This window comes from Coturnix japonica, chromosome 3, assembly GCF_054131305.1.
Source record: "Coturnix japonica strain WE chromosome 3, WE-NBRP24, whole genome shotgun sequence".
Taxonomy (NCBI): Eukaryota; Metazoa; Chordata; class Aves; order Galliformes; family Phasianidae; genus Coturnix; species Coturnix japonica.
In genome coordinates, this window is record NC_140665.1 from 56,756,796 (window position 1) to 56,781,035 (window position 24,240).

Consider the following 24,240-nt stretch of genomic DNA (forward strand, 5'->3'; position numbering starts at 1 on the left):
AAAGGAGGTACTGTAAGAGAATAGATGGTCTGAATTGTTTGCCTTGTCTCCACAAGAAAAGCAGAGTTTTTTTTATAGATCAGACCTCTACTGAAGTCATTGATTCATCTTTTTCTTCGCAACTAGATAACTGTATAAAATTTAGAGTTCCTTCTCTGCTCTCTGAAACAAGGGGATGTTAATGTAAAGCTCCCGTGTCAGTCTTAAAGCTTTATAACTAGCCCACTTGTCATGACGAGAGCATCACTCATACTCAAAGGGAAAGCATGATTTGTGATTTGAACTTCAGAAGCCAATGTTTAATCTTCCCTGTTTCCACCCTTCATCATAGTACCTAAAGGACTGGTATACACGTGACTTCTTTTGCCAGACCATCTTTGGGCTGTAATATATCACAGAGCTTGAAGTACAACAACTTCATTCTTTCAGGCATTCCTCATGCTGTCCATGTGGTTCATTTTAGATGGGTTTGGAAGCACTGACAGTCTGCATGGCTGGAATGTAAACAAGGAGGTCTCGGCAGGAAAGGCAGAAGAAGGTGAAGAAGCAAACTCCAAAGATTGTGCTGTGATATGGAACAGCCCCAATATGATTTTAATTAGAGTACATGCCATAGGATCATTTACTCACAAAAAATATTCAAGGAATTGTGGGCTAAAAACCTCTGCGTAGAGAAAATTATTTACCTCTGGCTACTTCAAGATGTCACTATATTAGCTAAATTTAAATATCTGTGATTCACTGAAGATTCACTGCTGAGTCTTTCTGGCATGACAGCCACTTTCTACTCAATTTCTTTTACTAATCAACAAAGATGCTGCTGCAGAACAGAGCTTAGGGGGCATATGGGTAGCACAGATTAAATAAAATGGAATCAGAGCAGCTTGTTTTCAAATTCAATCTCTTTCTTTTGCTTTTGTTACTATGGTTTACTGCCTACTTCTGATCTTCTAAGAGCAAGTACTTTCTGTAAATGAGGTTGACACTGCTTAATTCAGAAGTGTATTAAACTGAGAAGCTGAGACAATAAGTAACGTTTCAGAAGGGATGGGGAGGAATTCAGGTTTCATACCTCCTTTCATAAATTATTATTTGTATCACACACAGAAGTCCAAGTCAAGATTTGCCCCATTAATTCTGTCACATCAGAAATGTGTAGTAGGCAATTTGAAGAGCTTGCCTAGATGGAAAAAGTGACTAGCAGGCTTCTGCAACTAACTTGGGACCAAGTGACTTGACCAAGATCACACAAGAATCCTGTAGGATTCATGTACTTCATTCCTAATAACTGAAACATCTTTCCGCCTCCTCCAGCACCAACTCAGAATCACTTTGTTTCTCTAAGACTGTAGCAAATGAATTTAGTGAGAATGAGCAGTGGTATAATGCGAATGATCCCATTATTCTTTTAGGGTTTCAATTTTCTTTCCTGTGTTCCACAAATGAAGGTCTATATTACTGGGAGGCAAAGCACATCTGGAGGAAGAGGTTGTTACAGAGACCTTATGAAGAGAAGCAACTAAGAGGAAGTACATAGAACTGGAGTAGATCTCATCTTTCAACTAAACAAATCAGAAGATTCTTCAGAAGGCAGGTCAGTATGCAATCTTTAAAACAACTACTTAACAAGGTCTTCCAGTTATTAGAGTTACAATTTCTGCAAAGTACAATCACAGGATTTAAATAACAGATGATACAGGACTATTTCCCTGAGTCTCTCCCTTACCCATATAAACAAAAATCTTTGGAGTTCATTGAAGCCATGTTGAGGTGAAACTTGTGAATGTGTAGTACATACAGGCTATTGCTCTGTACATAACAGACAGGAATATCTCAAAACAACAACAGTTTCGTGAAAAATAGAGCCATCAAACATTCTGCTGTTAAAAGATACATGTCTATGATGAAATGTATTCTCTAGCTCTGATCTAAGTGTTACAGCATCACTCTTTGAAAAAAATAGGAACTGGTAGAAACTGAAAAAGTGACACATGCTGCTCGCCTCACTGAATGCTATTTTAATACTAATGTGGAAATTTTCCTTTGTGCATAAGCACTTTTCTTTAGGATAGATTAAAAAAAAACCAACAAAAAACAAAAACAAAAAACAAAAAACAAACAAACAACAAAAAAAAACCTTGAAGAATTCTGTATCTATTTCACTGGTGATGACAAGTATGTTAATTGCTTGCAGATAACATCTGTTCTAGTGAAATCAAGATGCAGACTTTCCCTGGATTGCTAGTGCTACACTTTGCGCTTTGTCTAGGAGATCTACTGCTCTTTGCTAAAGTTTGAAGTAAGCTGAAGTGCCTTTGAATTTTCTGAGAATCTTCCAGTAACTGAAACCGAATCTGCTGGGAGTCCTGGGTCATTGCAATGTCTCTCTTTGAGCACAGGACTTACCTTTGAAGCTCAGACACTTTCACTGACCATGACGTCGAAGTGTGCTCTGGCTGAAACAAGTTCACGGTGATCTGCCAACGGCACTGCGTGAGAGAGCCTCTGATTTCTTTATGTTTACAGTAGAAGGTGAAGGGCCTCTCTGCTCGAAAAGCGTGAGCCTGGCAAATATAATGTCAGATCTAAGGAGCCCTTATCCTCTACAGACTACATTTGCAATTTTACAGCACGTCTGTAGAGCCTGCCATCAAGTTACTTACCAGATGTGTCTGCTGAGTCTGTCGATCACTCTGCTAAAGACATGGCTCCAGACTGTTATCATTCCCTTCCTCCCACCATGTATTTGCATATGTGTTCTTAAGCAAGCTTGGAGCTCCCCTAAAATACTTGAAACTAATTAGCTCTCCAACATGAGGAAAAATTCCAGGCAATCTGTTATTGCAATATCATTTATGAGGGAGCAAGGGACAAATAACTCCCACTCATCCTTAAGAGTAGATCATTACTAAAATCCTAGAGACACAAAGAATAGCAAGTAGGGGTCAATATGCAATTTTACACTTAATAGAGCTTGTTCTATGCCAGCCGAGCTCCCATCAGGAATATAGTTCATCCATACACTGACTGTTGCCAAGAGCTGTGCTGCCTGGAAAAAAGAAGTCAATACTTCTTGTTTGACTTGTTTTCCAAGCTTGTGTCCTATATAGGGGTAATCCACTGTGTAAATATTGGTTGGAAAAAAAAATAGGTTTGAGCTTAGTTGCAGAACAAGAGCCTATACATTCTTGTATTCTATCTACCCTGTATAAACCTATGAAATAAATCTGTATCTGATCTATCATAGATCATTATGTGAACACAAGTTGACAGCGCATCCCCTTTGTGGCAAAAGGAAACTGCACTGGGCTGTATAAAGAAGGGCAGTGCCTGTAAATCACAGGCAGTGGTTCTGCTTCATGCACTGCTGGCAAGGCTGCAATTGAAGTAAACACATTCAGATTGTGGAGCCTAATTCAAGAAGGTTGTGAATTGATTAGATTGAGCCCTGAGAACAGCAGCAAGAGTGATCAGAGATTTTTAAACATACAGAAATACCAAAGGGATTGGAGTTATATACTCAGAGAAAAATTATTAGGGCAAACATGATTATTCAAACACATGTAGAATACTTCTGAAGTCAGAGGTAATACACCATCCTCTGTGTCCTCTAAGGACAAAACAAGGGCTGCAAGCTAAACTCACAGCAAGGGGATTTCAGTCACAAACTAGGGAAAATTTTCTAACACAAACAACTGTGAAGTCTTAGAACAAATTGATTTGAAAGACTGGAATCTTTATTCTTAAGTAGTAGAGCACACTTTTTCTGGTGATGTAGCTACTCCTGCAGTGAGCTAAGGAGGTTCTTTAAGGTATTTGTAGGTTTTAGTAGTATAAACTGACTAAACAAGAGACATGCAAGGTCTTTATTTTCTACAAGGTAACTCTAAAAATTCTGAACAGCATCAGTCTCATGAAAAGCTGAGCAGCATTGCACCCTTTTGTTAAACTGCTGTAGAAAGAGCAAGGCCATTCTACTTTTGACCATGTGTAAGCCAAAGTTTTGAGTTGGTTCTGGTTGCACATTTTCCTCAAAACAAGCATACCAGGGGGTTTCTTTAACTCTGAACTTTGATTTCATTACATACTGAAACTAAGTTACTTTCTAAATGGCCAAAATTTCAGTCCTCTGGGAATAACAGTATAAATCAAAATAAAATTCCCACCTGTCCCTTTGCCTACTGTGTCCTTGAAGGGGGGATACTTTCCTCCAGTCTTCTCCCAGCTCAGGAGTGTTTAGCGGCTTCCTGGGATGCAATAAATTATCCATATTCCCTCTATGTCCCTTGATAAAGTCCATCTCTGGCTCCCATAGCTGAAGCAAATCTGTGTTCGTTTGCCCACAGCTACTTTGAGGACCAGCACAGTACAAGTTCCAATAATTCTTGGCTCGCCTACCTTTGGCCCCACACATTCAGCCTAATCCCCTGGTATGGAGTGGGATGGCATGTCCATGGGAACGTACATTCCTGTCCTCCAACACCCAAGGGCTCCCATTTGTAATAAGTTATTAACATGAATATTTCCAGTCTTTACACAGGAGAATGAAATATTTTGTTTTGTTTTGTTCATTATCACAGAATCACAGGCATGGCTTGTTTGTAAGGCTGTATTGCTCTGACATCTTTCCCACAGAAATAAACTTAAAAGGGCTTTTCAACAATGCTTTTGCCAATGCTACCTATTTACACCTACTAGAACTCAAAACGAAACAACAAAGGGCTAACTACAATTAGAACAGACTAGAAATTCGTACCAGAAGCCAGAAAGGGCAAAAGAGAGGGAAGAAGAGAAATAAGGAGAAAATATACTTTTGGGAAAACTCCTGCAGACTTAGGTTCATGAAGAAAGTGTTGTGATATTTGCTTATAAGGCTGAAAGCAAGACATCCCTAGCAAAGTTGCCTAGGAGGCCACTTCAAGAACAACTTAAAAGGTAGTGAATGCAGTGGAGTTTTACTCCCCTTTTCTTGATTACCTGACAATATGCTTCTTATTCAAGCAACTGAATATTTCAATTGTTACTTGTTCACTGACATCATGGATTGTGATGAAACTATTTGGCAATCATTTTCTCCAAACCACTCAAAGAAAATAAAATTGTACTATTCTCAGCTGCACTATGCTTTAAACAATCCCATCTCAGTAGAAAGAACAGTGCTAGCCACTGGCTTCAGGACGAAGAGGCAACATTAATTTGAGGGAGGTCAAAAGGTTAGATCAGGACATTACAAGAAACTGGAAGATGACACGGAGCGGAGGAAATAAAACTGATACCATCTGAAATGATCAAAGAATAAAAAGGAAATACCAGAAAGAACAGGAAAACTTCTGTCCAATAGCTGTTATCAGGAAGGGCCCACTGACTGTTTTCCTATCAGCATTTCAATTTCCCCATGAGAAGGTTTTGAGGACTTAGAATAAAATCTGGTATTTCTTCAAGAAGAAGTGGAGAATCTATTCCCCGTTACAAGTCTACATTATCAGAAAAGGGCAAATACAAATGGAAAAGCTCTTAACCAGACTGAGAAAGTAGCACCTACAGCAGAGATTTGAGGAATAAGACAACCTATTCAACAAAAACAAGACCTTAGAACTCAGAAAATAAAAGAACAAAGTAAGAATTATCAAAGTTAAAATTATTAACATAGCTCCTCAGTGGAAGTGTTTGGGACAACTTTAAGTAATACTTGAATTTATGACCATTCTGCAAAAAGTGAGTGTGGCAATGGAACGTGCTGATGAAAAATGGAAAGCGGTGTCTGTTCACAAGCTGGCTATAATTTATAACAGAAGAAATTAGCAATCCAAGATGAGAAGTAGAGGTTTCCAGCATCTTCAAGAAAGACATTTTTATTTCTTGTCAGTGTGGTGATATGACACAATATGCCATAGAAGATTCAGTTGCTTCTATGATGTCCATTGAGAAATAAGTGGATAGACAAAAAATGGTCAGATTGCCCTCCAGATCAGCAGACTGTGTGCTTATGGGCAAAGAAGTACTAAGACCACAGTTGAAAGAAAAAATCAGTTCACACAGCCTACTTTTGGAAAGCAAGTTTCTTGCAGCTAAGCTCATAGTTTTCTCCATCTAACATTAGAATTTTTGGTAACTAATTACCTTGAGGAGCTGCTGAACTATGAGAAAGACAAAGTAGAAGGATCTAAATAAAACATAGTAGCAAATTATGTCAGTGCCATACTAATAGGCCATAGACTTATCATGTGGATGACTAAGAGAATATTTAAGAATATATTCTGACATAGGTTATTAGTAGAAATCCTATAACAGGTACTCAGTCATTAGATTTTTGCATGGACATGAAATGGAGAATCAATGTGCACCAGTGTTTTTCTCATTCCAGTTAAGAGCTGATGAATTCAGCTATACATTTTGGATTGAAGATCCTTCAATAAATATTCAGATAAATATCTCACTAAAATCTTATTACTGCAATACATTGAAATGGAAAGCAGATATGATTGACCCTTGTAGGAAGTAGGTTGCACATATGAACTTAACAGTGAATACAAAATCTGAGCGCTTCTTAAGAACTATCCTAAATTCAAGAATGCTTTGTGAACAGGAAGAAAAAAGGCTTACTTCTGATACTTTATTCACAACAAGTAATTTAACCACATCTACTTCAAAGAGTGGTTTGGAACTGCTATTCATACAGTGTGGAATCTGTCGCCAAAACCTCATTGAGCTTAAGTGCTGCAAGCTCATAAACAGTTTTTTTTTAAGGAACACAAATGAACACACCATGCTCCTATAGTGTTATTCATCTGGCTGGTGGTTATAAAGACTTTTGCTAGAGTCTTCTTAAAAAAAATCAAACGACACAACACAAAGTCTCTGAAAGGCCTGAATTTTGCACTTATGCTTAGATAACAAGGTACCCAATAACTTACTGTAAATTCTCTCTCAGCAGTGTCTACATTACCAAGATGAGGAGCTACAATTCTATGCTAATGCTGTGCCATTCAAAAAAATGACATCCAAGACTGCAGATCACAATAATTTAACTTGTCAGCTTATTGTCTAACCATGCAATTTCTCAAAATGTCTGTGTCGTGGTGGCAAGGCATTTGACTCAACAACTGGAGGCAAGACTGTTCACATAATTAGTGGAATGTCCCTAATGATGGCTTAGGGATCCCAACACATTAAAAAATAAAGCCAAGAAGAGCTTTAAAAGACGCTACGGGAACCACACTGCTATAGCAATAATAATGATGAAAATATTCATAAATGGCAAATGTGATACAGTACTGTAGTAAAAGTATATGTAAGGATGCTCTTTTTAAAAATGGCTTAACAGCATTGCCAAATAATATTTGTGTCATTTTTTGGGTAAAACTCAACTACATAAACAATGACAAGATATCCCAAATCACTTGGAAAATAAATGCTTTACAGGACCAATTCAACTGAAAATTGAGGGCAATTGTAACTCATGGACACTGCATTGTTCAAGAAAGTCACATCTTCCACAGTCCCTATAATCTGGTGACAGACACTCTTATTATAGACTGTTATGTTCTTCTCAGACATCTTAAACCACATCTTCTCTTTAATCCATTTCTCATCCACAAGCAGAACTATACCATTTGTACAGCCAGTGTGAGGAAGCTGAGCTGCATGAGCAAGGAAAGGTTTTAGACAGAAGCTGTAATTTCTAATAGAATGCAAGATATAGAGTACTTCTATTGTTACATTCAGTGTTGTATGAAAGCTAGTAGTCATTTTTCATTGCAGATTTACTCAAATATAAGAGCATTCTGAACTGTTCTAGACTCCACTTATGTAAAGCAAGACTATCTAAAAAATAATCCAGTTCTTTAAGTTTAAACTTTTTAATTTTTTTTATTTTTTTTTTTAATTTTCTTCCTTACATACTATTTCAGATTCAGTCTGTAAGAAGTAGGAATCTGTTCTGAACCACTTACTTTTTCCACATCAAATGTCAAATAATTTTACAAGATTTTTGTTTAGTCCAGCAGAAACAGACTAGTGAAAACTCCACTTCTAGCTAGTGATGTCATATTGCATTGCACCCAGAGGGTTCTATGAACATTCACACAACATTAAAAACTTGTTTTGAGAGTAATGAAATATGAAACTACACAAAACTTTTTGAAAACTCTAATCCGTTCCTGATATGAGTTTTAAAGTAAAGTTTTAAAATTCTTGGCTTATACATCCTACATGCTAGTGTGTTCTGGGTGTCTGTAAAACCTTGATTTGCACTCTGTGGGAAAGTCTGGATATTTGTTTGATATGTATCCTCTTATCTGTGCTTCTATCTTATAAAAGATCTCATGAGGTAACCTCATGTTACCCAGTAAATATTCTTATATGGCTTCACGAATCCTCAATTTGATGGAAATTGCCACATCTGGAGAAATCCTGCTCTGTTTCAATTTGGGAATTTTTGAGTGTGTTTGTTTGTTTAGGTTTCTGAGAACAGTTTTCAGAAGGAAATCTGAAATGCAAGCATATGTAAATGGTAAAGGTGAAATTGGATGTTAAATGAATAGCTGAGGTAAGATGAACAACAAAGTTATTCATTCAGCTAGAACTGTATCCTTTACCATCTCATAGGGATACAGTAAGTCTGGAATGGATGGCCTAGGACATTGTTTTGTCAGGAAATCAAAACGTAAAATACAGTTCATAAAGTCGCAACACTTCTCAGCAATTGGTTAATAGGTTGGCACCTTTCCACATCATCAAAAAAAACAATGTGAGAGAATAAACTGGGATTACTTCAATAAAACATGAACGACGTGTGAAATGATTTCCTAAAATTAAGCTCAGGATTAGAAGTGTTGAGTAAAAAGGTGAACATTTTAAAGACAGAAATTACCAGGAAAGCCCTTAAAATATCAAAGAACTGAAGTGCACTAGGGTACATTATCATCTCAGTTTTGATATCAATGAAGCAGTTCTTATGCGAACTGTTTTCAGTGCCATGTTCTGAACCTAGTGAAACTGCAAATTGATGTAGATGCAAAAGGTGTCTGGGAACATAAACCCTACTGAAGTTAGTAAGTTGCTTGTCTGTGATAGTCAACTTTTTACAGCTTTTTGCTATGATATGCATAGCTACTACTATTTCTTTGGTATTCAAAACAGAATCGACGTAATAATGGAGAGTAATGAAGAAACCTTAGAACTACTTCTTTTGGACAGAACAAGAGAAGCACCAGAGTTCTCTGACTCATAAGAGCAAATCCCCTATGATACATATGGGAAGGAAAGACTAAGAAATACAGTTACCTACCTCTAAAGCCACAATTGCTCTGGGTGCACTTTGAAGGATTTCTGAAGGGTCTGCTCTGCTCTACTGAAGACAGTCAGAATGGCTTCATAAAGCTAGGCTTGGGCACTGTGGTATGAATAATAAAGAATGCATTAGTTTCTTTTCATATCTCTTGAATAATTTCACAATAAGTAAGAGTAGCATTGCCCTCCTGGTGAAATAGGTGAAAATCTACACCAAATTGAACTAATTCAGGGCTACCTAATCCCCAGCAACAATGCTAGAAACCACGCTGTTCTTTGCTCATTACTTTGAGCCATTTTTCCCATTAAACTTCTCCTTTTTAATAAAGGGCTCAGTAACCTGCAGATGAATGCTATTCAGAACTGAATTTTTATGAATACAATACTCTTTTGTAATATTTCAAAGGTCCAAGAATAGGTTGTATGAGCATGTAGAAAACAGTGAGCTATTTCTGAAGGGGAAATCTACATGGAGCCAAAATATTAGAGTCTGAAGAGACTTAAGAGATTTCCAGGGCCACCCAGAAGTAGAATTAATGAGTTTTCAGTGCACCATCTTATGTGTACCTACAGCAACGGCTCTTCCATGAATGAACAGAAAATAAATCTCAAGAGATTTCTATGTGAAAGTGCATTTTACATGGAAAGATTAATTACATATATATTTTGATATATACTATTTAAAAAGGGATTATCTTAACTTTAAACAATTTATATGTCAAAGGCTGAGGTACTCATTCTGGAGGACAACTGTCACAACGCAAATCCTATTTCATTCATTTAAACAATAATAAATGGCTACAGACTATAAATAAATAAATAAATAATGTTTAACCAGCAGCTACTGTCCTTTTATGGTGATTTCTACCTGACCAAAAATATCATAACATTTTGCCAGTAAACCTTAGGAAATTGTTGCTGTGTAGTACTATTTTCTCTTTGCATTTCTTTTCTTACTGTTATTTTTGACATTTTTTCTTGTACTGTACTCAGCAGTACATATGAGAACATGCATTTTTGTTCTAATTTTCATGTGTGCTAGTATAACAAGATCCTACTCCACATAGCACTGAGCAACTTTCCCTAGTAGAGGCCATGGCAAGAGGTATGGGCTGACAGACTCGTCTCTGTGTCTCTCGATATTATTCATTATGGAATCGTGGGCCAACTCTAGTCTCCATGGTCTTTTCAGTTTACATTCCTTGTTCTGGAAGATGCCAAGAAACAGCAAGAAAGCATTTATTAAATAAGACAGGGAGACATTACAAAACAGGAAGGGAGCTGGATGGATGAGTATTTATCTTCAGAAGATCTCAACTAAAAGAATCATTCAAATTGCTGGAGATCATTCTGTTTGGTAAGCTATAGGCTTCTACCACACTTCAGTTGGCTAAGTTCTTCTTTTTAAATTGGCTGTGTACTTGTGACCTTTATGGAGGCACAAGCAAAGTAATAGGTTACCTTACAATGAACTATACAAATTTCACAGGGTGAACTTATTGTGCATTTATCATCTGTGGGAGAAAGTTCACAATAAGAATGAAGCTCACAGAGAAGGTGGCAGATTCTATGTTCCTTTTTTAAAGCAGCTGAAAGATGCAAAGTGTAAAACTAAAATTTTAAGTTCAGCTGAAATGAAATATCTGTAGCATTCTAAATTCAGAATGAAAGATTACTTTCTGTGGGCTCTGTTCAGCAAAAAGTCCAATTTTTGTGGGTTTGGCAGTAGTTTCTTTGAGGGCTTCAATGGTTTAACTTTCACTGAGCTGAAGTTCTCAATCGAGAGCCAGAAGTTTCTCCATACCTCTCCTCTGAGAATCAGCCTGGAGGTTCTGGCAGCATTTCTTTACAGTATTGAAAAGATGTCATGATCATGAAGCACGTAGTCCTGCTTTATATATACTCATATCTGCAGTCTACCTTAACTCCATCTTGACAGTGTTCATGTCTTTTTGTTAACACATATCTACTTAAACAAAAATTAATAATCAGTTACTGTCTTTTTGAGGATAAAGGTTATAAGAAAACATAATAACATAGATAAAATTTTAAAAAGCAATAGTTATTCTAAAGGTACTGCAATTATCTGCAAACTAGCTTTCTAACTAACTAATTTCTAACTAGAGAAAAAAACCTGTATTTTTATGGTTAAGGTTAAACTCAAGAACCCCAAACACTGTAGCACCTGGTAACACAGTAGAGATATCAAAACAACTACAAATGTATTTGTCTTACACAATTCTACTATAGCTATTTGGTAATTCTTTCTCCTCAGACTGATTATCTGTATGCTCTATAATATAAAATATGATTGTAGCAAAGGCAATACATTCCATGAGATAGCAGCTTAGAAGTACAAAGGAAGAAGCTACTGAAAACTGTTTGCTTTTACTAGAGTTGCTTACTGTAAATTAGAGAAAAAGTATGTAGGTCACTCAGAATGCAATGCCTCCTACTACTTCCCTGGAAACTACAATATATACAAAGAATACAATAACACTATTTGATAGAGTGAATTCTTAGCTACAAAACAGTATTCTTCAACACAGTAACCACCATTAGCCATGTGTTTTCACCAATGATGAACCTGCATGATGCGCTTACATAAATCTTTGTGGAGGTGACCCACTGTCATTGTGACCACTGGTGAAATACATGACCCACTGCCACACTACGCTCACACTCAATTTTTTTTTGTCCATTAATGATCAGCAAATTCAATGAACGTTAATGGGTGCCATTTTTTCTGTGTGGAAGACTTCAGTTCCACACCTTACCTTTATACGCATTTCCATGTCAAAGACTGTTTTGTCAGAGTGCCCTTCTGCTGCCATCTGTCACACTGCAACAACAAATAATTGAATATTGGTGGGAAGGTTCAGCCTCTAGTACCATACTACCAACATCTCCCTCTGATGTTGTGAGTCAACATAATGATATAGGAGGCATTACGTTTGGAGCAGCCCATATATCCTCCTTCTGTCTCTGTATCCTAATCTGGTAATATTTCTTCTAATTCATCTTAATTTGAGAGGTTTTTTTGATGATGAGAACTGCAGACTGTCCGGGAGCTACTTTATTCAGCATAAGATATGCAGATCATCAACAAATCTCAGCAATTTTCTGAAGCCATTCACTGAACAGCAGAGATACAAGTACAACCGATTACACTTAATACTTCTATTTGTGACTTTGCAATCTGGAAAAAAATAAAAAATAAAAAAAATGCCCACAAAGCAGTCTAGATTTTATTATAAAGTACATAGACATCTATTACAGAGGTCTATGCATTTTAATTCAGGTGGAATATTAGGTGAGTGTGTATTTTTATTATGGAATAGGAAAGAAGTGGTAACAGATATATGCATACACAGTGATCCTAGTACAGTAACTGACACTGATTAAAAAGCATATACTCACAGTGTGTGGGGTAAATATATATATATTGGAAATCTAAAATGGCCTTGTGCATGTAGAGCATCTTTAAACATTCAGATGACTTTTAAAAAGTCACGTATAGCTGAAAAAAACAGATTCTGATGTGAGATATATTCTGAGTGAGAAAGCAGCATAAGATCTTCCCCCAGGCAGTAGGCCTCTGCTCTCCCTCTGTTCAATAGCAAAGAACAGATGTGCTAAACATACCTCATTCTTTGGATATTTTGAAATATACAATAACATCTAAAAAAAAAAGTAGGCATTTTTCCTTATATTCCTAACTTCATTCTCACAGGCAGACAGATCAGCCACAAACCAATTCTTTGTACATGTCTGAGTTAAGATCTTTCGGAAACATTTTTAATGCTGCATCATCAGGTTTGTCTTTTACAATGGTTTCTACTAAAGAAACAGCTTTAATGCCTGAAAAAAAAATCAAAAGTTTTTTCCATTTTTACAACTAGAAAGAACCAGTGGTATTTTTAGATGCAGGAGCACAGACAAATCACCATGAAAGAAGCTCAGATCAGGTGCCTAGCAGTAGTTACCCAGAGGAATGCACATCGCACATTTATTGCAGTGTACAAAGACACACATAAGTCGTTACTGAGATGAGTATCTTTTGCAATGCAAATTTACATCTAACTCCTCTACATTTGTTGATCACAGAACCATAGAATTATTAAGGTCGGAAAAAACCTCTAAGATCACTTAGTCCAGCCATGCATCTACCACCAATATTGCTCTCCAGTACTGACGTGCCAAAGCCTTGTGAAGCAGTTGGATGTATATAGGTAAATCTGTCAAGAAAGCCTAAAACACCTACATTTTTCTCCCCAGAAAATGATTATTTAAATTTACACACTTAAGTCCCTTTGGGAACTTTAGGAGCAGCATGCATCACACTAAATTTCTCAGTGACCCTGCCCTAGAAAAAGTGATTTTTCATGGTTGCTACAGGCAGGAGATTGTAGAGATTCACCATTATGAGGGTTAATGGAGAGGTGGAAAATTTACCCTGGTGAGCTGTAGATAGGCAGAAGGGGTTACAGACACATATTGCAGTAGGTCTCTTTAGTAGTTCAGAAACATGAAATGAATGCTGGAAAAAAATGCTTACAGTCAGGTCAAAGGACAACGAAGACTGAGAGTATGGAAGCAGAAATCAGGAGGAAAGCTTACTATGAGTGGTAGGTGGATTTATGTCACTACTGTCCATTCTGAATCTTTCACTATGGATCTAGACTAGTAGATTTAAGTGATTTAAACATCTACCATAAAAAAATACCAATAAAAGGAAAAATATAGGACATTCCATGCAAGAGCCAGAGATTTACACATGACAGAAAATGTCAGAAACCAGATCATTTCAACACAGAAGGTGGAATTATATTAGGCAGAAGGAGACTTATCTGAGAAAGCTACAAGATAGGATACACATGGCAATCATCACATGAGGAGGAGTGATACCCTGAGGACATTTATAGGACCAGTAACTGTTGCACAGGATTTCCATTCATATACTCCATACACAAACGATATGTAAGAGACAGTGCTGTATTAAAAGTTTACACAGTACAGCTACAGCATTCTCCTAATTCAGAGTCCTCCCCTTCTAGAAATTTGAAAAAAATAAAAAGTTGAATCATTACTTTCTTTGATTTTGGAATACGACATTTCTCCAGTCACATTACCAGTAAAGTGGAAATGGAGTACAAAGCAGTGTAATTGTTGCAGACAGTGCTAAACAAAAGCTTGATACATTACAGTGTAAATTTCCCTTCCCTTCCCTTCCCTTCCCTTCCCTTCCCTTCCCTTCCCTTCCCTTCCCTTCCCTTCCCTTCCCTTCCCTTCCCTTCCCTTCCCTTCCCTTCCCTTCCCTTCCCTTCCCTTCCCTTCCCTTCCCTTCCGCTTTTCAGAAGTTTTGAAATATGGGTTTGGAATTGAAAGCTGCAGACAAGGCTGGACTCCATTACACAGAGCAGTTCGTGACAACCCGGGTATTTTCAGTAACTGGTTCAGGAGTGGGCACAAGACTCCATTACCTGGCTCAGCTGAACAGGATGGGAGGGAACCTGTTCACAGGCACACTGGGAGAGTAAGTTTGTCTGAACAAAACCATATAACTAAAATCCCGTCTCAGTGTGGTTGGAAACTTTGCTCTATATCAAGAGAAATCCAGACAAAGGGGCAGTTCCAAGAGAGACACTACAGTGGCAGCCTAATGCAGTGTGACAGACAGAATGAAATATAATCTACCACTGGTAATAATTTGCTGTCTTACCGGAATCTTGCCAGGTAGCTGATGGTTCTATTAGAAATGAGCAATTTAAAGATACTCACAAGCAGTATGTCAGACAGCATCAGTTAACACCTGCTCATCTTTAGTTTTTATAGGATGATTTCCACAATCTAAGGAAGGTTCTCGTTTTGCTGTTAGTTAATGAAACAGGTGCTTTGTGCATTTGAAAACAAAAATTTCACTCCAGTAATCGACTCAAGAACAGCAAAGTCCATCCATCCCAAGAATCTTCTTTTCTCTTTGAGTTTTTACAAGAGTAGTAAAAAAGTCATTACCGCTTATAGCATAAAAATATTTTCCCATTAAAACAGTGGCCTGCTTTTAATAAATCCCAAAGTTATTGTTGGCTCTATAATGCCAACATGTACTCAAATGAATATTTTTTTTGTGTGCAAGTCATGAAACTTAATATACTCTGTAAAACTGTTCAAATCCTTCAACAACTCATTTAGTCTATGCAGATGTCAAGAGACCTGAAGCTATATTTTAAACAATTATACAGCCATGACTGACCTCTCTTTCATTGCTGTTATCTCCATAAGTAGGAAAGGCTGTATTTGCAATGTTTCTGTTGGGTTTCTATGGAAAGGGAAATTTGCCTTCTTTGCTATGAAGAGAATAACCCACTTCAGAACTTTCTTGTAAATATGGTATACTTTATTGGAAAAAAAAGCAGCAATATTTAGAGAAACAATTTTTGTTTGTCTTATAGCTTAAGTCAGGTAAGTTGCTGGAAATTTGACAAGTTTCCTTGAGCTAATATTTGATCCACTAAAGTCAGTGGAAATGTAGTCATTGTATTTGATACAGCTGTGATTTCATCTTGTGTTTTTGAAGCACAAAGACAGTCTAAAATGTCTGTTTCAGTCAGTCAGTATTTCTGAAGGAGGAATAGGCTTGCCTATTCCCACAGCATCATTCCTTTCACTGAACCATGGTAAAATATTTCATTGATGTTTTCTTTCATGACCTACATATTTCTTACTTACACTGAAATTTCTTTCATGTAGTTTTATTATGGTTCTCATTCAAGAAAGCACCCTTTTTCAAAACAATATATAAACCACAGCCACCATCTGCTGCATACTCTACCGTTTCTGAGTACTTCAACAACTGGCTGGTACTTACCCCTTATCTGGGAAACCAGACTGCGGTGGATTAAACCAGAATTAAGTGCGCAATTACAGTAAGGGGCTTAACCATGACTAAGCTGCATAAATCCAACTTAGGTGCTACAATGATTCAGCATCCTGAGATACAACTACCACCATCACTTTCTTTCATTCTTTTTTAAAAATTATTATTTTATTTTTTAATAAAAATAGCCATATCTGTTTTTGAAGTTGGACTTAGCACCATCCCAGGTATAGTAGGCATGCCAAATACATCATACCTCTCTAGGCAGTCAAATGAAAGCTAGGCTCATCTTGTGATGCACCTCTAGATCCAGTTCAGAGAAGTCCCTCATAGATGGGAATTTCTCTTCCTTCAGATGTACCAAGCTTACAGCACAGAGGGAACATGCAAGCTAGCAGGGACACACAGCCAAGTCTTGATGGCATCTGGGTTGAGACTTTCATACAGTTACAGGATTTTCAGATGACTTATAAAGGTCTGATTTTAGATGCCAAGAAGGTAGGTGGCATCTTTCCTGAGAAGTGTGGAAAGTCAGCAAAACAATACTAGGCACATACATTTTATTAGCTATGTTGACAACATCATGTTTCAGAAACTGTGAGGTCTAAAGCGGTTATCATGATTGTAAAATCTTACTTATCAGATGACATCGTTAAAGAAACAGACTGGTTAATTTTCATTAAGCTAATAAAACTTCCTCAAACTATAGTATGTATTTTATAAAAGCATCCAGTCCTGATTTAAAGGCTCTGGATGACATAGAGTATACAGAAGTCAGAGTAAGTCTCAGAAAGTAAGCCATGCCAAGAGTAATTCTCATTACTATGTGGAGAGTCAGGCTTCTCGAGAGGGTGATTTGTAGCACAAAGCTAGCTGCAAGTCTACACTACATTTAGGAACCCCTGCAGTAATGTCCGTCTATAATGTTAAATACGTAACCTTGTGACTGTTGTCTGGAGTAAATCACCTCTGACTGACATGGCCACTCAATGTAGTTTGATCACCTGATAACCACACAGTCATATCTGTTCCTAGATTTGAAAAGAAGGGCTCAATTATTGATCAGAAAGCTTAAAATTTTAGCTTGGAAATCAGTTTTCCATTTTTAATAATTCAAAGTATTATTCCTCTTGAGAGTGATGCTTCTTACTATATGCAATCACCAGTGAAACTGAGGCAGGCTGAGGGCACTCCATTTCCAGGCCCAGCTGTGTACTGGCCTGTAGCTCAGTGTTCATTTTTTTTTTCCAGTGGAAAAGCACACCATCCTCATTTGCCACTTGAAGCCTTCCAAAACAGGGGAAACCAAGGGCAGGTGGCCTTGTAGTCAGCAGGCAGCCTTTGTCATGAGGCTGAAAGTGCGCTGTGCTTCTCAGAGCAAGGCAGCTTTGGCCTTCTGAGGAATTTTTCAGATAGAAAATGTTCCTGATCTAAGTTGTGTTAATGGAACAATGAGAAAAGAAAGCAACTCTGCTCTGGAAGGGCAGGAAGAAGTTGCATGCATACATTTCGGAAAATGTGGTGGAGGAGGCAGTGTGGGGTGCAGTCAATGACAATCCCTTGTGAATAGGAGAGGACTGCCAACAGAAGGGGCAGCAGTACACCAGCCAGAAGCCAGGCTCTGTACAAAGTCACCTTGAAAGAGTAAATAAGAGTAAACTCTGGTAACAGAGTTGAAAGGGAAATGCTGTCTTTAATAATTAGACATGGTGAACTTCTAGAACTCCTTCCTTAGAGTTCTTGTTCAAAAAGGTGACAAACACATGTTTTTAAACACGTTTCTGCTCTTCAGCAAAAAGAAACTCTGGAGTGCAGCTAAAGCTTTTATTTACTAACTTTTCTTTTTTAATTTTCTAAGCTTCAGGACTACTGCATGAATAAGCTAAGAAAAAAAAAACCACATTAGAAATTCAGGCAGCTCACAGAAATGGGTAAAATTAACATTCCAGGACCTATTTTATGTGAGGACATGTAGCAATGTAAACTCTATCCTCCATAAATAACAGCAGGATGGAAATATAGTATGTACTGAAGTTGTTTTAATCTAACCTCAGATGGTAATCAATAAGGTGTTAGATAGTTACCTAAATATACCATCTTACATGTCAGTAATAGGTAAGATTTGTTGGTAGATTTTATTGTGAATATAAGTATGTTGCTATATTTGGTTTTGTTTCAATTTTATATTCATAACACTTTCTGGTCTTACAGAATTTGTTTTAGGAATACCGTAGCAACCTCATGAAAAGATTTTATGCCTACCATCTCTACTGTGTATGTACTCTCAACTTCAACTTTTATCTAGAAATATGCATGTATATCTTTATGCAGAACAGCTAAAAAAACAATCAAGGAACTTATTTTCAGTATTAAAGAAAGTTATGATCTTGTTTCCTAAATAGATGCAACCAAAGACAGGCAACTGGAGAACCTTGTCACAGCAAAAAGCATTGGTACCTGCATTAAGTCAATGTCTGCCCCTGAAGTTATCTTGGCAGGTGAAATGCATGCTCAAACAGCATAACTCAGCTGAAGGAAGAAAAATATCTCAGAGTTTTCTTCTATTTTTAATTGATTTCTATGTAATTGGTAGAGCGATACCCATAAGCATTTTGTACTTGTTGCATCATCCCTTAATTTCTAATTTGTTATTAAGAAATGTTGCCGATTTTCCATGTTAAAGCAAAGCCGTTGCCCATTTTCTTTATTTGTTTCTGTTTTTAGAATATACGATTTTCTACAATGATCACCCTGCCAAAAATAAAAATGACTTTCTCAGATGACTAATCTCAGCACCTTTGCAATAAATTTCTCCTTCAGAACATCATAACTCAGATGACTGCGATGAGTTCAAAACAGCTTTATAAATTATGTACAACTAGACAAAAGTATTCATCAGCATAATTTCACATCTCTGTCATCTCCTCTGGACACAGACAGGAGATTTATTTTCCAGCAGCATCTGAAGCAGTGGCCTTCACTTTGTGTATACCATTATTTGTGTCAAAGCAATTTGGCATGCTATTCATCCATCTTGCTTAAGGGTGGCTGAGATCTGTGATATTTTGCAGTTGCATGCTGGGAGAAGTAGTCCCCCATGTGGAATACTTCCCATATTAAAAGGATTACAATCTCCCTATTTTATGCATATCTGATTTAGACCTTCAGTTCTGTGCAAGTTGCCAATGCACTCAGCTGGGCAACATTTGGATGTTTCTCTCTTAGATTTTCCAGCCCGCTTTAGTATATAATATCTGTTCTGTTCAAATCTTGGCTGTGTTGAACTTTCTTTTCTGGAACTGCAAAATATCATAAGTTTGGCTGCCTAGCACCACTGTCTAATGTAATACTCCCTAACCCGTCTTTAAAAAGCCTGCCAAAGTCAGATTACTGCAAACATGAAGATCAGATATGTCTAATATAAGTTTAGAAAAACCATGTGCTGCTTCCGCATCGTTATTATTGTTCTGGAAAGAAAAGCAGCAAAGATGATTTGACATCTACTGTCTGCTCTGGTAGTTGTGGTGGCTACTTGGAAGAAAAATGTGTAACGCATATGGCAGTCCATGAGAACATACAAACGTTTTTTTAAAACAAATTCTAGTAAGACTGAAAGTCTCGTTTACAGCCCTGTATTACTTTCTTCACTTAAAAAATAAAATAAAATCCAATACACACACACAGAATCTCTTTCAGAGTGGATTTGCTTTCTTATATGGAAATTCTTCATACCTGATTCAACCAAAGTGCTTACCCTCACAGCTAAAGAAAATGCCTCCTTCTGTTTCTCTGTTAACCTAACATTAAAATAATCACGGCAGTGACTCAGAAAATGTGTATGCTTTTCAGATGTTATTTATCTTTTCCTCACTGAGTTACAGCCACTGTCAGATAGAAAGATATTTTAAAAGATAAAAGTAAAAGCAGTTGAAAATACGTGCTGTACATCCTCAAATGGAATCCTCCCGACTTCAAGAATATTTCTCAGGTTAACTAAGATAAGGGACAGAAATATGCCTGACTGAATAAGGCCCTTCTTTTTCAGACATGTAAAAATACACTATACTTCCTGCAGCTGTGAAAGAAAAATCATCATGATCACATTGTTGTAATTCATTTTAATGCCCACAAAGAAAAGAAAGTAACTCTGCAATTCCATTGTGCTGCAGATAAATATTTTTATCCTGTTATTAAAGTAAATACTAAGATAAATCATCCAGCCGTTAAGCCAAACTATGCAAAACGTCTGCAGCCAGCGTAGCAATTCTCAAATAGCAGAGGGGATGCCTGAAAGGTTCTACCTGGTGTGTAGTTTTCTAGTGAAAAGTTGAGCATAAATGAAGTCAACACAGAGGTGCTGAAGCCACCAGAGGAATGGTTACCTTGAAGCATCTCAGTTTGGAAAATTATCACTGTAAAGTCCTTCCTTGTGTCCTCTTTGGGGACATACTGTCAACCAGATATCACAGAATCACAGAATGACCCGGGTTGGAAGGGACCTCAAGGATCATGTAGTTCCAACCCCCCTGCCTAACAGGGCCACCAAACATATGCCTTTACTAGATCAGGTTGCCCAGGGCCCTGTCCAACCTGGTCTTGAACACCTCCAAGGACGGGGCATCCACAACCTCCCTGGGCAGCCTGTTCCAGGGCCTAACCACTCTCCTAGTGAAGAATTTCCCCCTAACATCCAACCTAAATCTTCCCTCTTTTAACTTAAAACCATTTCCCCTAGTCCTGCTACTATCACCCCTTTCAAAGAGTTTACTCCCCTCCTGGGAGTAAGTTCCCTTCAGGTATTGAAAGGCTGCAATGAGGTCACCCCGCAACCTTCTCTTCTCTAGGCTGAACATACCCAACTCCCTCAGCCTGTCCTCATAGGGGAGGTGCTCCAGCATCTTCGTGGCCCTCCTCTGGACCCTTTCCAAAATCTCCATGTCTTTCTTGTACTGAGGGCTCCACACCTGGACACAGTACTCCAGATGGGGCCTCACAAGAGCCGAGTAGAGAGGGACAATCACCTCCCTATCCCTTCTGTCCACCCCTCTCCTGATGGAACCCAGGATCCCATTTGCTTTCCGAGCTGCCAGAGCGCACTGCTGGCTCATGTCCATCAGGACCCCCAGGTCCTTCTCTGCCGAGCTGCTCTCAAGGACCACTCCTCCCAGCCTGTACAGGTGCCTGGGGTTCTTCTGACCCAAATGCAAAACCTTGCACTTTGCCATGTTGAACCTCATTAGGTTCACCCAAGCCCAGCTTTCCAGCCTGTCGAGGTCCCTCTGAATGGCATCCATTCCCTCCGCCATATCGACTGCACCACTCAGCTTGGTGTCGTCAGCAAACTTGCTGAGGGTGCACTCCATTCCCTCATCAATGTCATTAATAAAGATGTTAAAGAGCACCAGTCCCAAGACAGACCCTTGAGGGACACCGCTCGTTACCGGCCTCCACCTGGACATAGAGCCATTGACCACCACCCTCTGTCTGCGGCCTTTCAACCAATTGCTTATCCATCTAGTTGTCCACCCATCAAATCCACTTCCCTCCAATTTGGAGATGAGGATGGGATGGGGGACCATGTCAAAGGCCTTGCTCAGGTCCAGGTAAATGACATTGGTCGCCTTCCCTTCGTCCTCCAACGCCGTCACTCCATCATAGAAGGCCACAAGATTAGTTAAGCATGACCTTCCCCTGGTGAAGCTGTGCTGGCTGTCTCAGATCACATGCTCATTCATTATGTGATCAAGCATGCTGTCCAGGAGGATCTGTTCCATAATCTTCCCAGGCACGGAGGTGAGACTCACCGGCCTGTAGTTCCCTGGGTCCTCCCCACTCCCCTTCTTGTAAACGGGAGTGACGTGAGCCTTCCTCCAATCATCTGGGACCTCACCTGACAGCCACGACTTCTGAAATATGATGGAGAGCGGCTCGGCAACCAGACCAAGGTCTGTATGTCACAGACCTTGGCATGCCCTTCCATGGGATGTGAAAGGCTGTCACATAAGCTCATCCATTTGTCAGATAGGCTCCCAGTGGTGAGGAGGCAACCATCTCTGCAGTGTTGGGAGATTAGCAGCTGTCTGGCTGCAAACAGGCAGCTCAGCTGGGTGTGTCCAGGAAAGGAGTCCAAGCATCACCTCAAGCTAGCCTGCACGTGCTGCCTATGGAATGGCGTTTGGTGGAGTCTATATTTCAGCTACAAGAATAAGGACTAACTAAGCACCAGTAATTATGTCCTTTGGGATGCATTTGTATAATCCATGGAAATGGGACTGCTGAATTATCTGTGTTCTAGCACCGGCCCTATAATCTCTAGATAAATTCTGCCTCTGCTGGCAAGCTCTCATCAATAACAATATGCTCAAAATGACTTGATGATTCCTGTGTTAATCTCAGTCAGAATTCAGTTTAAGAACACCCTCTGGCCAAACTAACAGATACAGGCAATAATTTAGCTCCTTAAAAATAAATAAATAAATGCTAAAACTGTCTCTGTGATTTCAGAGGATGTATGAATCTTCTTAGCATGACATTCACAGTATAAAACAGAAATGTACTTTTCCACATTAAGGTCTTAAGATAGGGTATCCCATCAGTCTGCTCCTCAGACAATTAGCATATTAGTGAAATTTGCTGACAGGCATTCTATGTGAGATTTATATCTCCTTTCAGTCCAAGTGAAATATTTGTCTTTCTGCAGTGTTTTCCAAGAACATACAGCATGTTTGAGAGCTTTGCTGTCCTATTTTGATAACTAAGTCCAAAACTAAGCTTAAAATGAATTGCCCAACCCAGCTCTCATGAAATGTCAAACTGAAGCTGGCAAAGGAAGATAACAGATCACAAAGGTGGCATTCTCAGGGAGCTAACTGGTGCCATTATGCTTTAGGCTCTTTCCTTTGCTACATTGCATACTCATACTTGGAGGGGTTTATAACTTGGCTGCAAAAATGTTTTCTGGGTAAAACTTGGCAGGGAAATCCTTAACTTGAGAGCAAATGCATTTTAAAGCACATTTCCACAAAAAAAAAAAAAAAAAAAAGAAAAGAAAAAGAGAGAGAGAGAGAGAAAAGATCTGCCTACAGTGAAGCTTTGAGCAATGCATGGTCAAACTGATCTGACCTGGTAATAAGCTACAACACACCCTGTACATCCTTGGTGCTTGTCCTGGGGGCTTACTCTGGGCCAGCACGACATCATTCCAGCATAGAAAACCCATGCAATTTCCACCTTCACCCTAGAAAAGATAGGTCTCTCCCACGAGCTCAGCTCAATGAAATAAGGACATCTGGGAGCAGCTACTGTGATTACAGGAGGAAACAGAGCTGCAAGAATGGCAGCAGGCACATGGATAAGAGCTCAGAATTACTGCCCTGCCTCTGCTCATGAGAGTCTGTGACAGGGTTGCAGCTCAACCCTTCAGTGGGAAAGGTTTGATTGTTTTTCATTTAGAGGACTTATGCATATACCTCTGTAGTACTCACATCCTTTCTTTGTTCATGGAATGAGTAGAAACTGTCGAGGAAACATCTTCCTCTTCTGTAGTGTTCTTCTTGCAGAACTGTCAAACCAGGTCAGATACTTGTTAAGACATTATTTTTCACAAATAGAGAATCTACTTTTAAAAAGAAAAAGGATGGAACAAGCCCCAAAGACTATCTCAGAGAGACTGCAAAGCAAAAAACTACTAATCTTGCCTGAATATCTGCCAGAATATCTCCTCTTTGCCTGGGCAGAACTACATATTACTTACTTGTATTCCAGCAACCATGCTGTATGGTGTAGCTGTATGGTATAGATGGACCACCTGTATTAAAGACAAAGGTTCCTATGTGCACCGCTACTGGTTTAATAATGAAAAAGATAACTCTGTTTGGTCTAAACCTTTTGTTTGTTTGTTTTATGTTGATGATGTTATTTTGTTGTATTGTTTTGCATTATTATTATTATTATTATTGTTATTATTATTATTATTATTATTATTAATTAGAGCTAGATTTAAAGGAAAAGACATTTCTGATTAATAAGAAAGAAATGTAGAAATTTCAAAACAGTTCATTTCAACATTTCCA

The 24,240-nt window shown here is 38.4% G+C and overlaps 2 long non-coding RNA genes across 14 annotated transcripts in view; one reads left to right on the top strand and one right to left on the bottom strand.

Annotated features, from left to right (window-relative positions):
• The window catches only part of LOC146761417 (uncharacterized), a 93,643-nt gene that overhangs the window by 64,976 nt on the left and 4,427 nt on the right, over positions 1 to 24,240 (top strand). The window contains exon 2 of the long non-coding RNA XR_014944067.1: positions 1,449 to 1,594. This is a non-coding gene — a long non-coding RNA (uncharacterized LOC146761417). The remainder of the gene's footprint in view (positions 1 to 1,448; positions 1,595 to 24,240) is intronic.
• The window catches only part of LOC107311762 (uncharacterized), a 99,678-nt gene that overhangs the window by 56,021 nt on the left and 19,417 nt on the right, over positions 1 to 24,240 (bottom strand). For 6 of the 13 annotated variants that reach the window (XR_014944057.1, XR_014944056.1, XR_014944066.1 and 3 more), the window contains 3 exons: positions 23,653 to 23,729; positions 12,069 to 12,133; positions 9,290 to 9,394 (listed from right to left, as the gene is read on the bottom strand). This is a non-coding gene — a long non-coding RNA (uncharacterized LOC107311762). Of the gene's footprint in view, positions 1 to 2,406; positions 2,565 to 9,289; positions 9,395 to 12,068; positions 12,134 to 23,637; positions 23,730 to 24,240 lie in introns of all 13 variants that reach the window. The other 7 variants (XR_014944061.1, XR_014944059.1, XR_014944063.1 and 4 more) reach the window with 5 other exon arrangements.